Below are 6,704 nucleotides of genomic sequence, written 5' to 3' on the forward strand. Positions count from 1 at the left end.
AATTACATGGACTAACTGCAACTAACACTTTCTTCCGCAAGCGTGCCCAGAATCTTACAACGTGGATGTCGGACACTGCATCTACAATAAAATCGACTACGTGCTCAGTCCGGCGTCCATCCTCAAGTTCTGCACGAATGCCCACGCATGGGGCGGTACCCTCACTAACTCCGATCACAAGCTAGTGACTGCTGACTTCAATCTTCGCGACGTCCCCCGACGCCGCTGTGAGATTGGGTTTTGACTGCGGAGTGGAGTCACCGGACCGAGGTCTAACGGCATCGAGGCTTTGAGAGGAGAAGACCGAGGTCTCCTATTGGCTACTCACATTTACCGCGCCAGAGTGACAGAAAGCTAGTTAGTGACTGTGGGGCACGGTGGGTCCTAATAAATTCCCGCCGAGCCCTCCAGGTAGTCATAGTGGATACCCTTTTTGCCTCCTATTAGGAATCCGGACTTAAGACGAATGATCGTCCGGTTGTAGGATTAGACCGAAGGCTCGGTCCATATTAGATATTTGTATAGACATTAGGGATTAGTTATAGTCGAGGCCTCACCGCCTCTAACTACTAAATCAGAGCAGAATATTCCCCCCAAGCCATCAGGGTCAAGTCCGTCTACGGTAAGTCTAGCTAGCTTCGCTGTAGGGTCAGGATACGCTCGGCCGACGCGGGGTATGTCTGCCGGTGAGCTTAAGGTACATTGACCGAGAGTTCGCCCTGGTAAGGCCAAGAGTGGATAGTGGCCGAGTGTTGGGAGGTAGAGAGTCCTCCCTGTACGTTTGTACGTTGACCTGGGTGCGTGGCGTGACCCCCCAGTGTGTTTGACTCTTTGGCCGAGGTTTCACCTCGGCGCCCCTGTTAAAGGCCTTGACCGGCCCGGTACCCTTCCTTTCTGAGGGACCACAGTGGGTTTAGCGCGAAAGCGTTTATATTTACGCGCCCCAGCCGTTGCTCGTGGCTGGCGGTGCCTGTGTGTCGGCTCTACCTACCTGACCGATACTTCAACACAAGGCATATTTCCAGCCCGGTGTAAGGGATCGGACCTGGTCTTCAGGTTTAATCCCAACAATCTTCGCCGACCTTTCGAGGGAAGCGTGTGTTGTTGGTAGGACTCGTCCCAGTTGTCGAGGCTGAGGGACGAGGACTCGTAAAATCGTGAATTCCTACACGACACCGCTTCCAGACCCACGTCGCCCGCGACGAGGAAACACGCCTCGCACGCAGCCGACTCTACTACGATGAAGACGCCCGCACCGACTACCAACGCCGCCTCGCCGTTGTACTCCAAGACGACGCCGAGACCCTGAGCACCGCTTCGCCCCAAGACCGCTGGGACCGCATTCTCCGACACGCCTACACGTCCGCAGAAGATTCCGTCGGCTACCAGCCTACTATCAGCAAAGACCGCTTCGCCGACCCGCAGTTAAAAACACTCTCCTACCTCCAGCAGCAGTTACGCCTAGAAATATAATGCCGACGTTCGCCAGCTGCACAAGACCCGGAACGAAATCCTCCATGCCATCAGAACCCGCTGCCTCGAACTAGCGAACCAAGCCCTCGATCACCAAGCAGAAGTGATCGAGTCACCCAGCACATCGAGTCGCGTCTACGAAGCTACACGTGCACTTTTTCGCAAGCCGAGCCCCCGACAACACATCCGAGACAAACAAGGTAAACTAGTTCTATCTACTAACCGAGCTAACTTCTAGTGCGAGAGCACTTTCGCTCTCTCTTTGTTGACCCATCCCGAGAAGTAATCCGCCCCGACTCGGAGCGCCGACCGCTGCAGCTACCGATCGACCCAGCCGAGCTCGAACGCGCCTTCCGTCGGCTCAAGAACGGCCGCGCCACCGGCCCAGACGCCATATCAGCAGAACTACTCAAGTATGGCGCTGATGCTCTCGCCCAACCGCTCGCTGAGCTCATCAATCAAGGATTTGCCACAGGTCAACATATCCGGCTTGGTGCCGGCCTACTGATTGGCCTGCCCAAGCCTAACAAGCCTCGTGGCGAGTGCTTCACCCTTCGCCCAATCGTACTGCTCAACTGCGTTCGAAAAGCACTATCGATCGTGGTACTTCGCCGGATTGCTGGCAAAGTTGCAGGGTATCTCTCGCCACATCAGAGCGGCTTCCGCCCCGGTCGCAGCACCGCTGATGCCGTTTGGGCCCATCGCTGGATCGCTACACGTGTCCAACGCTAGCGCGAGGTATATCATATCCTCGGCATTGACCTGTCGCGGCCCTTCGACACCATCGACCGGACCAAGCTCATGGACGTGCTCCGCAGTTTCCTCGACGACGACGAAGTGTGCCTAATCCAACTCCTGCTCACGGACACAACGCTGTCGCTCCGATCTGGACCGACCACGCCGAACCTGTTCACAAGCAACCTCGGCACGCCCCAGGGTGACTCACTTTCTCCTGTTCTGTTCATTGTCTACCTAGAAGCTGCTCTACGCGATCTCGCCGACTCCCTCGACGTTGGCCGTGCATTCCTCGACGATATGATTGTCTACGCAGACGACGCCGACTTCGTGTGCCGCACCGTCGAAGCCACCGCCTTCATCCAAGACCAAGCCCCAGCGATCTTAGCTCGCTGGTCGCTGGCCATGAACTCGTCGAAGACCGAGCTGACGACAGTTGCTCGCGCATCAACCAGTACTCCTACTCGTCACGTCCGCGCCCAAGAGGAAACATGGCGCAACACCAAAAAACTCGGTTCGCTTCTGGGCGATGCCGAAGACGTCTCGCGCCGTAAACAGCTCGCCCGTGCCGCCCTCAACCGAATGTGGACATTATGGCTGCGAACCTCGCAGACTTCCGAGCGCACCAGAGTTCGCCTGTACAACAGCTACGTTTTGCCGATTTTGCTATACAACTGCGGTACGTGGGCGCTTACGAAGGGGGGCGTGCTCGGCCTTGCGAGCTTTCATCGCCGACAACTTCACCAAGTACTCGGCGTCAGCTACCTTCGGCGGATCTCCAACGCAGCGCTGTACAAGCGCTGTAACGATCGACCTGTGCGCTACCGCATCACCAAGGCACGATGGGTACTCTTTGGACAGGTTCTTCGCGGCTCGGATCGCACCCAGCGTTCATGCAAATGGCTCGCTATTTCGACAGCTCTACTGAAGGTGGTTGGCGAGGACGCCCCCGCACCATGCTACCAACGATCTTGGATCAAGACCTTCGCAATACCAAGCGAGGACGCCGGCTCCGCACCAACACTGACCTTCTCACGCTTCGTACCCAATCACAAAACACGACCGAGTGGAAGAAACTCGTGGGAGACATAATCGCATGGATGCCACGTGAGAACGACTTGACGTATGCGGATACTACCCTATGCCGGAGACTAGCTAGTTTACATCTAGACTCCCAGTTAGACAGATTGACGCGAAGACGTAATACAACAACAACAACAACACCATGGGAACCTAAGCCGTCGCTAACTGCTACTGCTATCTGTATATTTCTTTTCAAGTTGGACAAACTTAGGCAGGTGTGCGTTTTCAGCGACAAATATGAACTTGGACTTACTCTTTATGGCATTGAATTTTCTCTTGATCAATGTAAGTTGGTCTTGACAAACTTGGCTGGAAAAGGTGTAATAGTTCATTTCCTATCCTTGTGTATCCAAGACTTCTCCAATCAGCTTTCTGAATCTAAGATTCCGCCAATCGGTGCTGAGAAACCGAGTCTCGAGGAAAAACGAAGGGTGGGGGGGAAAACTCGATGCGCCTTGGCAACGACGCCTGCCGCACCTCATTCACCAACTTCCTCTTATGCCCACCGCCACACCACTGACCTTCTTGAAGTCCCCTTGCTTGACCAAGCATAAGGATCTTCTGATTAGCGAATGGCGTTGGGTCCAAGAAGACATTACAATTAGCAAGTTGGCTGCTTGGGCTCAAGCAGAGTTCTCTTGATTTCGCGAAAATGATTGCTTGTGCGCTTAGGGCGACGGAGTGGCGCGACGAGGTGTGGCACGAGCTGCCTACACACGAAATCGATCGCTAAGACAGACGTGAACCTCAATCTTCGCAAAGTCATTACAATTGCCATTTGCGTGACGAGCCATTAAACCTTAATCTTTGAATTTCGAATTGTTGCGGTTATGGCCACTGCACCAGAGGCGCACTGCGCTGCATCCTCGCCTACGGAACTTGAGGACAGAAGCCGAGGCCCCGCGGTGGCTACCAATTTTATAATATTGAATATATTATACTTTGCAATGCGTTTGTCGTTTTCACCTAGTGTTTTGCCCGAGTTATAATATCTGGCGCCCGATATAAAAACAGATGACCACTAACTCGACCAAGTTATTTTCACCAGCCTCGACCTCGACCTCGATTTACGCTATCTGTGGTCGAATTGCCGATCCAAAAACGCAATTCGGCCGATTTATTTTAAATCGCGATGGCTGTGTACGGATTATAATGCCGTGCTTTATATATATATATATATAATATGCAATTGGACACTTACATCTGGACACTTGACGAGTGGTAGGCAGATCGCGCTGCCGATCTGTCGAAGCACCGCAGTTTCCGAAAACCTTCATCGTGCGCAAGTGCAGAATGTACTCTCTCGACTACCGTTGGCGAGCCGTTTTTTCTTATGCATGTGTATGGAATCTGTATGCAGTATGTTAGCGATATATTTTGGCCTAACGTGCGAACACTGCAGCGTTGGTACAAGTTGTTTTTGACCGATGGTGTGGTTAATGAAGGAGATCGAACTAACCGCTCGTCGCGTTGGCCGAGTGCCGTGGTTACCCGTGTTCGAAAGTACGTGAAAGCCCACCCTACATCTATTTAGAGGAGCTACAGCAGTTCATACGAAACGCTTTTCCTAAAGTAAAATGGTAGTGTAGTATCAACATGGGGTGGCCCCCGTGGCGGGGAGCAGCTCGCACCACAGAGAAGCGGAAAGCCCAGTGTTGCAGGAGCCGCTCGTGCACTCGCAGACGAAGCTAACGAGCCGTTAAACACGTCCAACAGAGTCGTACCGGAGTAACAGTAGCCGGCGACGTTACCTCGGTGTCCTGAGAACCAACGATGCGCCCGTTATGTTAAGTAGGAAGAGGTGGTGCGACTTACCTACGCCTGGAGGTCGATTTACTACCGTTTCGCATTTTTATGTCTTCGAATTATTCTATCTCAGAGATCGATCTAAGCCCTAAATCCGAGCGACAAAATATCTGCACACCACAATAACTGTATCGGTACAAGTAGAATCAGTTCCAAATCCCATATGGCAAGCATCAATATGATGGGATAGTTTACGGATTCATCTGTGGCCCTAAGAAGAATCCGTAAACTGGCTGTGGGTACGTGCCTCTGTGTCAATCCAACTTCAAGTCCTCGTACGCTGTAATACACTGTATGAGATATCTATGATGGACTGGATTGAAGTTCGACTTACGCAAGAAATGGTGCACAGGCGTGATTTACATCATTTACCCACACCGCGTGCTAGCAACGGCATGTTTCGACATGGCATGCTGTACATGTAGTATCGAAATGGAACAACAAGTTAGAGTTTCAGAAATTAAAACTTAAGACGTCGTCTCGCCACGTTATTGGTGCTCACCACCCCTTAGAACACGTTGTCTCAACAACCGTTTTCTTGTGATGCGCAAATGTCTTGTCTGTCACACCATAAACACCACTTCGTTTTCTTGCGTTACCGTAACGTTAGCAGTGGTCGAGGTTGATCACAGGGCAGACGCGAGCTGGACACAGTGCTCATTCTCAAATTCTTCGAGATACCCGCACCTCGCACCTGCTCCAGCTGCCAACCCACAAGCCCCATGAGCTTCAAGCTTTTCGTCGCTGTCGTCGTGGCTTCCGTGGCCGCCACCTCCGTCAACGCTCTCGAGACGACCTGTGCCGGGTACAATTCGTGCGGACTTTTATCCAAAGCGTACCTAATCAAACTCGCCAAGTGCTGCAATAATGTTGGTGGTATGAGCGGCGAGCAGTGCTGCTCGGCGAGTTGCGGGACTGGATCCCCTTGCAAGTAGGCTCCCTTACCAAGCACGACGTCACTTCGGCAGTACCTACGTCGTTGCTAGCCTATCACGATGATCATCGTTTGAATCCACGCACCCAAAGTTATGCGTTCAGTTTCGTTGTTCACTAGCCGATCGCCGCCGCTTCGCGGCGGTGTGTGTGTGTGGTTAGTCATAGGCGGTTACGCTCGCTGTTCCAGCTCGCTCCACTATTTGTCATAGCCCCCTCCGCATCGTTCCGGCGGGTCTGCAGCTCGGCGCAACCCATTACGCTACTTGGTATACCGTTCATTGTAACCCCTTACGCTCACTGTGCCAGCTCGCTCCACTACTGAACACACCGTTCGATGCAACCCGTTACGCTCGCTGTGCCAGCTCGCTCCACTACATGGCATACCGCTCGGCCTAACCCGTTACGCTCGCTGTGCCAGCTCGCTCCACTACGTTGCCTATCGTTCGTCCTACCCCGTTACGCTCGCTGTGCCAGCTCGCTCCACTTCTTGACCTACCGTTCGTCCTACCCCGTTACGCTCGCTGTGCCAGCTCGCTCCACTACTTAGCCTACTGTTTGCCTCCACCCCTTACGCTCGGTGTACCGGCTCGCTCCACTACCTAACAAATCATTCGTGGCAGCCCGTTACGCTCGCTGTTCCAGCTCACTTCACTACTTGCCATACCGTTCGT

This window comes from Phytophthora cinnamomi (assembly GCF_018691715.1).
Source record: "Phytophthora cinnamomi strain GKB4 chromosome Unknown Contig21, whole genome shotgun sequence".
In the NCBI taxonomy this organism is placed as follows: domain Eukaryota; phylum Oomycota; class Peronosporomycetes; order Peronosporales; family Peronosporaceae; genus Phytophthora; species Phytophthora cinnamomi.